General features: G+C 42.8%; 1 long non-coding RNA gene across 3 annotated transcripts; it reads left to right on the forward strand.

Annotated features, from left to right (window-relative positions):
* Positions 1 to 1,052: 1,052 nt before the first annotated feature.
* Positions 1,053 to 7,207, forward strand: LOC123093162 (uncharacterized). Of its 3 annotated transcripts, none has more exons than XR_006445132.1 (5): positions 1,053 to 1,510; positions 1,732 to 1,838; positions 1,972 to 2,089; positions 2,787 to 2,927; positions 3,726 to 7,207. It is a non-coding gene; the product is annotated as an uncharacterized lncRNA (long non-coding RNA). The 3 variants fall into 3 exon arrangements; XR_006445131.1 differs by having other exon boundaries at positions 1,062 to 1,510; positions 1,647 to 1,838; XR_006445130.1 differs by having other exon boundaries at positions 1,062 to 1,510; positions 2,787 to 2,971.
* The last annotated feature ends 4,298 nt before the right edge of the window (positions 7,208 to 11,505 follow it).

Raw genomic sequence — 11,505 nt, forward strand, 5'->3', positions numbered from 1 at the left:
TCTGTGGGGTTCAAATGGAGTATATTGTACGTTCATAAGCGAAACGAACGTATTGTACCCACCCTAGTCCTCTTTCAATTGATCTACGGACCCCGAGATGAAATCGAGAGAGAACGAGTGGGGGCATGTGTGATACCTAAGGCGGATTCAAAATTTTGAACCGGTGATCATAGCATCTGCAAATCATATATAAAGGGTATTCAATGTTCATTTTGTTTTTGAACGTACAATATACTCCCTCCTATCCTTTCTAGTTTACATATAATTAAGTTTTATGTGTAGTTAAAGTATCTCTACTTTGATCAAACTTACAGAAAAAAGTATCAACATTCAACAACACCCAATCAATATTGTTAGATATGTACGTACTCCTAGATTTGTACTCGAGATGGTTTCCAATTTGTTTTCAACCACGTGAATGTGCTTGTTCTCGCGCATGCTCTTCCTACTAGGATTTCGCCACGTATAGCCAGTCCAATAGTAACTTTATTTAAGCTCCCTGTTCAATAGTACTAGTGGAGTACTGACAACATCTGTACTAGAGTATGGAGTGCTCATAGTAGTACTCCCTCCTTCCATTTATATAGGGCCTATGTGGAGGAGAGAGATGTGAAAAAGTAGGGGGAGTGAGCTCTCATGCAAGAGCCTAGATATATACGCATTCCTAGTTAAATACAATAAATATGAAGAAAGAGATAGAGAGGAAATGGAAAAAAGTACTAATACAATAACCAACCTTATTTTTTTGCGGGAAATAACTAACCTTATAGCCCACACTACTGTATGAGTGCATCCAGAAATAAGAGATGAAGCACCTCACACGGCTCCACAATGATTTGGTATTCCTGGCCGTCGGATCGGGTGGCTTGATCGGATCTGGGCCGTCGGATCGACCCCTGTAATGACCTCGTTCGTTGGATAAAAAAGTTACTACTAGAATGAATAGTTACTCCCATTTCATGCCACCACTCGTAAATAGTCTGCCTCGTTGGGGGCAGTTTCGTCATTTCACTCGCACGGGGTATAAAAGGCTAGCTCCCGTGGTGAACCCTGGTCGGCTCCTCTCCCGCTCGCGCCGCCTCCTCCTCCCCACCCGCGTTTCCATCTGCTCCTTCCCTGTCGCCGCCCGGCGTCCTCCCCATCTAGGCCTTTCTCTCCTCCTTCCCCGCCGCTGCCCGGCCTCCTCCCCACCCGCGCCTCCCCCCCTCTCTCTCTCTCTCTCTCTCTCTCTCTCTCTCTCTCTCTCTCTCTCTCCTTCCAACCCCTACACCACCTCCCTGCCCCATCCCTGTCGCCGAGGAGGAGCTCGCGCTCGGGGAGGACGAGGAGACGGCCACCTCCGGGGAGCAGCAGAAGGAGGAGGGGCACGCGGCGGCGGCGACCAAGAGGCGCATGGCGCAGCCGACCAAGAAGGCCAGGAACATGGACACCGGCAACAAGGAGCCCGAGTTCCTCGACAAGCTGTCCTCGCCAACGAGGCCCGCTACAGGGATGGCTGAGAGGATGTGAGGTCAGCCCACCCCCTCGCCTTATCTTGCTTGTACGCCGCAGCATGTGAGTGCCATGAAGATGAGGAGGAGGCAGAGAGGAAGATGTTCCGTTTGTTTACCCATCTTTTATTAGTTTGAGATCTCGTTTCATTGCAGGTCCCCTTTGTCTGTTGACTGTTCGAATTGTGGGCTGGCATACACACCACAGTAGTTATTTGTAATTCCATTTGATGGCTGGCAGGTGGATATTCAGGTCAGGAAGCTTGCATCAACAGGGCTGACCCGAAGCTACCAATCAGCATGGAGGATGCCAGATGGAGTGTTGAGGAGTTGGCAATAGCTGAATTAGTATGTCAATCTGCACAATCTGCATATTTGCTTGCCTCCTCTTTGAATGCATAAAGGAGGAGGATACAGATTGTTGCTCCAATCTTCGATGATGATATCTGGGTTCAACTAATGGTATCTTGTTGTTTTGCAGAAGGGAGTGCCACTTGTCCATGTTGGTCAGGACACACGCTTGGACTATCGATTTATTGATGTCCGAACACTGGCAAATCAAGCCATTTTCCGTATATAGCATCAAGTTGAAAACATTGGTATTTGTTCTTGCCTTTAGGACTGCTACTATCAGTGATGTGTTGATGAACTGAGTTTGTAGAACTAAACTTATCATGTTATGTAATTTTTTGTGTCTCTTAGCTAAGATATTCTACTTCGACACTGAATTAAACATATCTAATCTGGTGAACCCTTTGAGTAGTTGAGCCAAAGCATGCCATTGGCTGGGCTGCTGAATTGGGATTTCAGTGATCATTTTGGGTGGTTGTTTAGGTGGAGTGTGCCTGAGCAGCCACCGTAGCGGCACTTAGTGGTGGACTGTTGTTGCTTGTTGTATCATAATGACATGGACGTGCGCTTCTATAATGATATACATGCTTGTGTGTGTTATAGAAAAATAAAATGTTTCAGTCTCAACCTATAATCATTTTGTACAAAAAAAGCCTGCACTGTGTTGGACTTTTAAGTTGCTTCCGGATACAAATTGATTAAGTGATCTTAATGGATGCCTGCAGTGAATGCCATACAATTCTGGATTACACTAATGATCAAATTGAGTTTAACATTATGCATCCAATATTGGATTTATCAAGCCAATGCATATGCTTTTACAAAAGCTGCTTTGTGAAGGCTTCAGACATTATTTTCTATGCATTTCTGGAGCATGTGATGTTTTTTTCATGCTTTGAGTCCAAATATTTACCATTGTCCATGTCCTCTACTTCCCTCCACCAGGTGAAAGCAACACCATCGGCGTTCGTCGCCTTCATCCTTGACCTCCCCATGTTGTCTCTGTACTGCCCAACGGTACATCATATGCTTCTCCTCCATGGTCGATTGTTCACTAGGCTGGCCCATGGAAGCACCACCACTCAGGTCAACGGTTTCACAGACGCTTATGTTTGTTCATTTAGCGTGTGGTTAGTAAATCAACATTCTCTTTGGCAATTAGGGTAGGATGATTTACTTCTATATCGTCTAGATCATGTTTAGTATTTTTTCTTCTAAGATACTTTATTATTCTTTATGTTTATAATTGCAACAAAGTGAGTTTTGTAGGTTCATTGGGTAATCTTCTGGATTTTTGGACCACATCTTTATTTTCTTAACAACTCATGATGTACCACATAGTAATTTTGATTTTTCATCTAGATGTTATACTTTACAAGATCTACAATCTGCACACAACTCGTGTTTGCTGTTTAGTCTTGATAATTCTTGAAACATTTCCATGTTTTTTTTCTGTGACAGAGCTTCTGATGTCGTATCTATACTCATGCTTAAAAGATACTCCCTCCGTAACCAAATATAAAACGTCTTTGTAGTTCAATTTGAACAGCAAAAATGTATTGTATTTAGTTACAAAGGTAGTACTTGTCTTGGTTGATTGCTTTATGAAGAAATTTGACCATTTTAGACTGAAGATATGGATTTATGATAGTTTTGAGATGAGAGGAGAAAATGATAAGTTTGGAAAATGATGAAACTTCCAAAAATTATGATAGTTTGCTTCAGCATGTGGTTAGGTTACACTCTTAGGAGATAAATGTTCTTCTGTAATTTTAGTTTCAAGTACTTTTGAGTGATAATAAGAAGCATATGTATTTAGGTAATGTTTTCTAATACTATTATTTAGGTGATACAAATCAATATCTTGTTGTCTTTGCTGTGCAGTGGCCTTAGCGCTGGACCACGAGGTTGGATAGGGAAAGCATGTGTATTCTTTAATTATTGGAGGCTTTCATATTCATATATCAATACAAGGCGGGATATGATGCAGGTGCATGCCTTTATTTTGTTTCTTTATGATCTTCTTCTCTACTTAATGATAGACGCAATGTATAGGCTGAATTTGCTTTGGTGAGAACTGGTATAGCACTGAATCAGGCAAGGTGTGAATAAGTGTGCTTAAATGCTTTCTCTGTTTATGTGTTTACTCCTTACTATGTTGTACAAGTTTCCACTCTCGAATTTGCCCTCTTTTAGGCACGTGTCTGTCCCACATATATATTGGTAAAAATGTATGCACTACATAGGTTTCTTTCTCAGATGTCCATATGATATTTGTACTGGAAGCTTGTTGTCCCCTTACCATCTATTTTCCTGGTATGAGAGGATGTCAGATTGAGTTATTCATTTCCGCTACTTCCTAATTGTACCCGAGATAAACTCGAGGTGGTTTGAAGATTTGTTTTGTCTATTTTCATTTCTTGATTTTTTGTGAAAAGTGCCTCCATGGGATTAGCGAGGTGTATTTATGCTCACCCCTTTTTAGTGTTTGGTAAAGCCGACGGACTGCAAACATTATGTACCCTATATGGTCGCCTTTTGCCTTTTTAGTGCATAATGTGTCATGACAGGTTCTTTTCCTGGAGGTATCGAGTTAATTTGCCAATCAAGGATAGCCAATGATCCATTCTTTAAAAATAATATAATTAGATGCCCTGTTCGGCTAGATGCTTGATGTTTCTCTTCAATCAGAAAATTATGCTAGATGCTTGATGTTTCTCTTTAATCAGAAAATAGCGTATAACAAACATGTCTAAGAAATTCTTATCAATGAGAAAGCTAAGGGATATGCTGAACCTCAAGATCTGTTCTCGGCCTGACATGTTTAGAAACTTGCATTGCTGTCAAAGGAACCTAAAGAATTAATTGTTGCTACATGTCAAGATCCTTTCTCATAACTCCGACATGATTACCACAATATTTTATGGGAGGATGGGAGGATATCTTTTGCAGGATGAGCTCATTATCAAAATCACTACTTGAAGTGGTTCTGAACTAACCGAATAGAGCTTGCTTGCCCTTTAATGATACATGTTCAAAATAATATTTGTTGCTGTAATGTAGAAGGTAAAAGGGAATAAAATGATCCCTTCCAAATGCTTTAGAATACATGCTTTAGAACACTGATTATTAGCTATAACGTCTCTCTTTGCTTTGCTAGAATATCTCTTCACATTGATGCATAAGCTGTGCCAAAATAGATACTCGAGCTCATGAATGTTGAGAAACTCATTAGGGAAAATGTTGCAAGTCACCTATAGGCAAGCCACTTAATTTACTTTATTGTAGTTATCAGTATATCGGTACCATGTGGTCTTTCTTCTTAAAATATAGAGGAGGGTAATCATATATTGTTTGTTTGGTATTTGCATGTAGTTATTATTTCATAAAGGCCTATGTTTGACCTTCTATTATATCAGGACATCTTGGTTCTAAATGCATTCTCTGTTTGTTCTATCTTTCCCTGTTTTGTCATCTTCAGTATTTTTTGTTTCTTCATACGTGCATTTTTATCGTCCCAACCATCCACTGTCCTGACGGGCACGCCAAGGCACACATTTAATTATCAGAAGATGGTTATGTTTTTATGGGGCCTGCATTTGTAATGGTTCATTAAGGTCACCATTGAGCCACCTTCTGTACTTTAGAGGCGTATTGTGCGGCTACACGTTTGTGTTTTTTTATCGATTCACCCATTGCAGTGTAAATTCGAGTTCTTGGATTTTTATTTCTTCTTTCTTCTTTTTGGTGAGCGAATTGGCTAATTGAGCTATTTTCCTCTTGGTTTGTTGCAACAATTGGGAAGGATCGTCGTGTATTATCTATCATGGTTATTAGCTAGCAAGAGTGATGCCACAAGTGGATCTGCCCAGTAAATTTGTTAATTACTTTCTTGCAAGAATGAATTGAGTTTGGTTTCTAATCCCTCAAGTCTATTCAAGATTGCCCATTTTTTAGTTACATACAAATATGCACCTTGATTGCTATGCATAATCACGTAGGTAATTCCATCTCTTTTTGTTGATGCTTTATCCTGCTTGGATCATATATACTGCACGCATATAAGCTTTCTATACATAGATAACTAGAGCATTATAAAGTAGTGTGTCATGTTCTAATTATAAATGAAGAGAAAGTTAAGAACTTTGTAATTACATAGTAAATCATGGCTAGATCGTAGAGGTTAGAGATGTACAAATGATTGATTAAACATATATATTTATATTTGCAACAACACAATGGATCATGCCAAGTAAATATTTTTGTAGAATATAAGTCAGGTTTAGAACTTTTGAGCACGACAGCTGAAAAACCAAAGTAAATCCATCGTATATATTCAGTATAATGTATATTTAGATATTCATGGCGCTGCATAAGCTTAATCCAGTTCCCTGGGAGCACTAGCTGCTCGTGTATACATGTATTTCTTGATTCTAATAAGATGCAGTCAATCTTTGAAAATACAGTAAGCACCTGTCACTAAATTTAGAACTGGCGTGATGTGTCTCTATGTTAATAACTATCATGCTTGCATAGCTGGTTGATTTAGTTGATTATAATCAAACTGGACCGTCATAATTTTAAGATCATGATAATTTAGATGAAAAATGATCAAAGAAATACATGTACCAAAGTCACATCTGTTTAGATCATGATTAGGCATACAATTGCTCCTTCAAATTATTGTGATATTGTAGTGCTCTTTAGTCTAATAAATTATGTATTGTGGTGCTGCACCTCCTTTTCTCTTCTTTCCTGGACATAAACTCTACATGGGAAGTTACCTATTGCCCGCTACACCTTTCTATGAACTTTTGTTAATAATCTGCCTATAATTATAAGAAAAAATGCATGAATGTATATAGCTTTGCACCAGGACACTTTACTTTTGCTATGACAGGTCATTTTTGTGAGCTGCAGACGATTTTGGCATTGATGTTCTCATGGAAGTCATCTTATCTTTGCAAGCCTACTGATAGAATACACTCAAGATAGGGCACCACATGTCACTCCTATGTTTATAAGCTTATAGAAGCAAACATTTTCATTATCTTTGGCACTTATATTGTCATGATATTAACTTGTGCAGCAGAGTTTTAAAATCAGAATGGGGTAATAAATGTGTCTGCTATGACAAAGTGAGGACAAAACGAATGCATCGAGTTACTAATGCAGTGGTTTTCAAGGTTGGGCATTGATATCAACTATGATTATTTAATAGAGAAATTATGTTCATATGAAGCGAAAGAAAAGCATGCGGTACCTTACATTGACAGTGATTATTACGCCATTGTGGTACTTCAAATTCTGATAAAGAATATATTTCATGACCGAGATTTGGGATTTGGAGAATCTCAATTCTGATATGTGCATGCATCTCCTTTTATTTTGTCACGCTACTGAATGTTCTAATATGGGACTACTTACTCTGTGAATCTCTTATATATAATAAAATTGTCTATATGTAAAGTTTTCCTATTTTAATTCTATTATGTTGTTGATGACGAATGGTTTTGGAATTTGGAGATTAACATTTCATAATCTCATGTGCTAAATTGGATGCTACCTTGCTTCCAGCTTTTATAATCTCATGAGCCTGTTGAACTCAATGATGTTATTCTTTTGGACAGAGTAAATGTTTCTTCTTACCCTTGAACACTATAATCGGTTCTCTGTTACATGTGTTAAACTTGCCTTCATACTAATGCATCATGTTGTTTGATCTTCCACGGCTTACAATATCGTTGGGCCCGGCACCCTCGCGCCAAGGCGCGTTGCCGGTCTAGTATAATAGATGATGGCTATAGATGACTTGGCAGTTCCTTATAGCCATCGATTGGCTATATTATTAACCATGCTCTAATGCGTTTTTAAAAACCGCATTTGACTATTGACAAGATTATTAGTACATGAGATGTATAATGTGAAAAATATATCATTGGAAGCTCCTTTCACACACGAATTTGACCGTATGCTTTGTGTAAGTTGCATGTCATATATTATTACTCTTAACATTTGGTTAAAGTTAGCCTCGAAAAACGCATTAGGCCCTGTATAGTAAATGGAAGGAGGGAGTAGTAGTGGAAGTGGATACTCTAACGTAGGTATCCCTGCCTTACCCTTCCTTTAGGTCAGTTACTGGCGGACCCCATGCTTGCTACGCCCTGCATGTCAGTTACTCAATGGGTTCGGCCACATCAGGGGATCCTGATCCGTAGTATACTCCCTCTGTTTTTATTTACTCTGCATAAAATGGAGGGAGTTGTAGTATAAATGACGCGGGCGGGGGAGGGGGAGGGACGTCGGTTTGCTTTCAACTACGGTCCCACAAGCGAGCGAAAACGCAAGACGAAGCGCGTTCCATTCGGTGAGCGACATGGAGGGTCCAGCGTGCCAGGCTACAATGCGAACGCGACAAGAGCGATGTACAGTCAAAACCGATTAACTGGTCGTCACCGGAACCACTATTCACACCAGAACCTTCGCTGCTTTTACGCCAGCCACTGCCCTAAAACCACACCTAATCTCCATCCCATTCCCCCAACTTTCGATTCCCTAGCCCGCATCAAGCGTCCCCTAGTTCGCCGGAAAGCCATAGTGTGCCACAAGATGACGTACTACAAGATGGTGACACCAGAAAACCGTGCAGAAATCGCGGCGGCGGTCAGCGCCACAGACCTCCGTTCCTAAGCTCGCTTTGTGGCGGGCCAACCCCCGAGTTCTCTGGAGCCAAGCTACGAGGAGGAGGAAGCTGATCCAATGTTCATGGCGGAGGTCGCGGCGCAGAAGGCCCCCGATAGGTATGAGACGATGGACGTCGACTTCGTGTCGGCATCCGAGTTCCCCATGGTGCAGGCGGACCAGCGGTTCAACCTGGCGATACTAAAGGAGAGACGGGAGGCAGATGCTCAACTCGAGCGGAGTGCGTGCACGCCGCTGCCATCGAGGCTCTCCTGCAGGCGGAACCGGATGTCGTGAATGTGAACCGGGCAGTGGAGGCTCAACTTGAGGCGGAGCGCGCGGATGCCGCTGCCATCGAGGCCCTCCTGTAGGCGGAACCGGACGTCCTGGAGTTGAACCGGGCGGCAGAGGCTCAACTCGACGTGGAGCGCACAGATGCCGCTCTCAACGAGGCCCTCCTGCAGGCGAAATCGGACGTCCTAGACTTGAACCGGGCGGCGAAGGCTCGACTCGACGCGGAGCACGCGGATTCCGCTGCCATCGAGGCCCTCCTGCAGGCGGAACCGGACGTCCTCGACTTGAATCGGGCGGTGATCTTGTCCGTGCAGAGAGCCCGCACGCTCCACGTGAACGAGTAGCTGGAGGCCGAGGACAACCACGATGCAGAGACACAAGTCAGCAGCTACGGCTGGTTCGCACCGGCAGCCAAAGACGACGAGGCCGTCTCGTTTCGCGAGAAGTGATAGTTTTTCTTTATGTTGTTGTTTTTATGGATCTTTTGCTGTGTAAAAACATATATTGGTATGCAAGTCGCCTGACTTGGGTCAGTCTACCATTTTAAGCGGTTGGATGAATATCTTACGTCTCCTAACCATTCTTCCTCACCTCTTCTTCTTCCCCAACAGACCACTGCACGGGCCGTACGGATACTCCCCAACATGCGGTTGGATAAACATACTCTATGACCGAAAATTATGTGTCAGCGGTAGGATGGCTGATTTTGGTTTGTTCACATGCGACAACACGTGTTAGTGGGGGTGCGTTCCCTTGGTTGAGTTTGCGTCGTGCAGGAGCAAATGTGTGAGGGTGCGGTGCGATCGCGGCGTGCAGGAGCGACCGTGTGAGGGTGCGGTGCAACCGCGACAGCCGTGCGCAAGTGTACCTCCTTTTCATTTTGAAAACTTTAGGCAAGCTTGGCAAAAATGTGTGGCGAAGTATGGCAATGCAAGGCCTAGACCCAAACAGGATAAGTACGTACGTACTAGGAGTACTAGTGTTAAAAAAGAAAGGCGGGGTTTTCCTTCGCGGGATTAATCGATACAAATCCTCGTTTGACGTGTCAATTAATGCATATTTTTCTCCAAAGCCCAAAGAGCTAACCATCTCACTCCTCATCGCTTGATTAATGCAGCGCCATGCAAACCAACCTTCTCACTTCCGCATGCATGCAGGGTATATTAATGTCCTTGGTTGCTAGTATGAGGCAAACCCCATCAATTTTGCCTCGATTAGTGTTAGTGGCCTTTTGCAAATTGTAATTTTGATATACTGGCCTTGTGTACAAAAAAATGGAGATAGTAACTATGTTTGACTTGCTTCCCATTGTGGTGACGTCGATGATATCTCGAACGTTGTGGTTTGGCGAAGTGCGTTTGACGGAGAACACCATTGAGGGAGACCACGGTAAGTCGTTGACAAGCGCCTCCTGCAAGCCGAGACAACCGCCTTATTTGCATCTGGGAAGTCCGTTGAACCAAAGGACGCGTAAATGTACTAGTACTACTAGTACACAATAGCGTCGTTTCTCCAGCTTAGTGCGGTGAGGTGGTTTCTCGAAGAAGACGATGGAGAAGCGGAGTCACCGAAGAGTGAAATGATGGTTGCTTCGTCCGTGCTTTGTGATTTGACGCCTCACTGCTTTGTGATTTCTTATAGAAGGGGCAGGGGAGTAGACTCTATGCTCTATACTATACATGCGTCCAAGCACGGGAGAAAGAGGAGAGACGTTGCATTGTTCTATTCCTTCAATCAATCAATCAGGGAGCTTCGGTTCCATCTTTTTGGCTTTGGCAGCACCTCCACAATGGTTCCCACGATGCCAAAAGCTATTCACATTTTTCTGCACATTGTGGATGCCCTTAACTGTACCACTTGGTTTTGCTCCTGTGTGCTATCTATACAAATCTCAATTATATTGATCTAAAAAATTATAGAATTAAGATTAGTAAAAAGAAGGTGATTTTGCCGCGCGGATGGCGGTTGAGGTTTCTTATTTTTAGAGGACATTGTCCTGGCGGTTTGCTAACATGCGGTCCCATGTGTCAGTGCTTTACCAAGCCGATCCGCGTCCCACATGAGGCAGAACAACGGCAGAAGCAACACGTGATTAATTTGAAGAAGATGAGGGAGAAGCGGATTCAGCAACAAGTGAAATGATGGTTGCTTCATCCCTCCAACTTATTTTTTTAGCATTACACTACAAAAAAACATCCATGACATTTTGGGGCGAACAAATTTTTTTCTGTCATACATATGACAGTTCTGTGACGATAATTGTGACAAAACCCAGTATCATCATAGATGTGGTGGGCTCCTATTTCTATGACAAAAAATCATGACAGAAAATGGGCTTTTTGTCCAGGGCGGGCCGGAGACGCAGCTGCATGACATTCTTTGGGCCGTCCATGACGGAAAAAATCATGGTAGAAGCGAGGGCGAGGAAAATTTCAGGGAGTTCCCGGTTACGGTGGGAGGTCGGGGGCCGATCGATGCGCGTTTCTCTCGTACACGTACGCGCGTATGTGCGAGGCGTTGGCTCTAACTGAACGAGAGTGAGGCGTTGGGCTCTAACTGAACCCGAGTGATTGCACTGCAGGCTACGCGTTACTGAACCCAAGCGATCAATCGATGGCTGTTAACTGAACCCGATCGAGCGATTCCTTCGCTACTGCTGCTAACTGAAGCCGATCGATGTTGCCTCTGG

The sequence above is a fragment of the Triticum aestivum genome, chromosome 4B, assembly GCF_018294505.1.
Source record: "Triticum aestivum cultivar Chinese Spring chromosome 4B, IWGSC CS RefSeq v2.1, whole genome shotgun sequence".
Classification (NCBI taxonomy): domain Eukaryota; kingdom Viridiplantae; phylum Streptophyta; class Magnoliopsida; order Poales; family Poaceae; genus Triticum; species Triticum aestivum.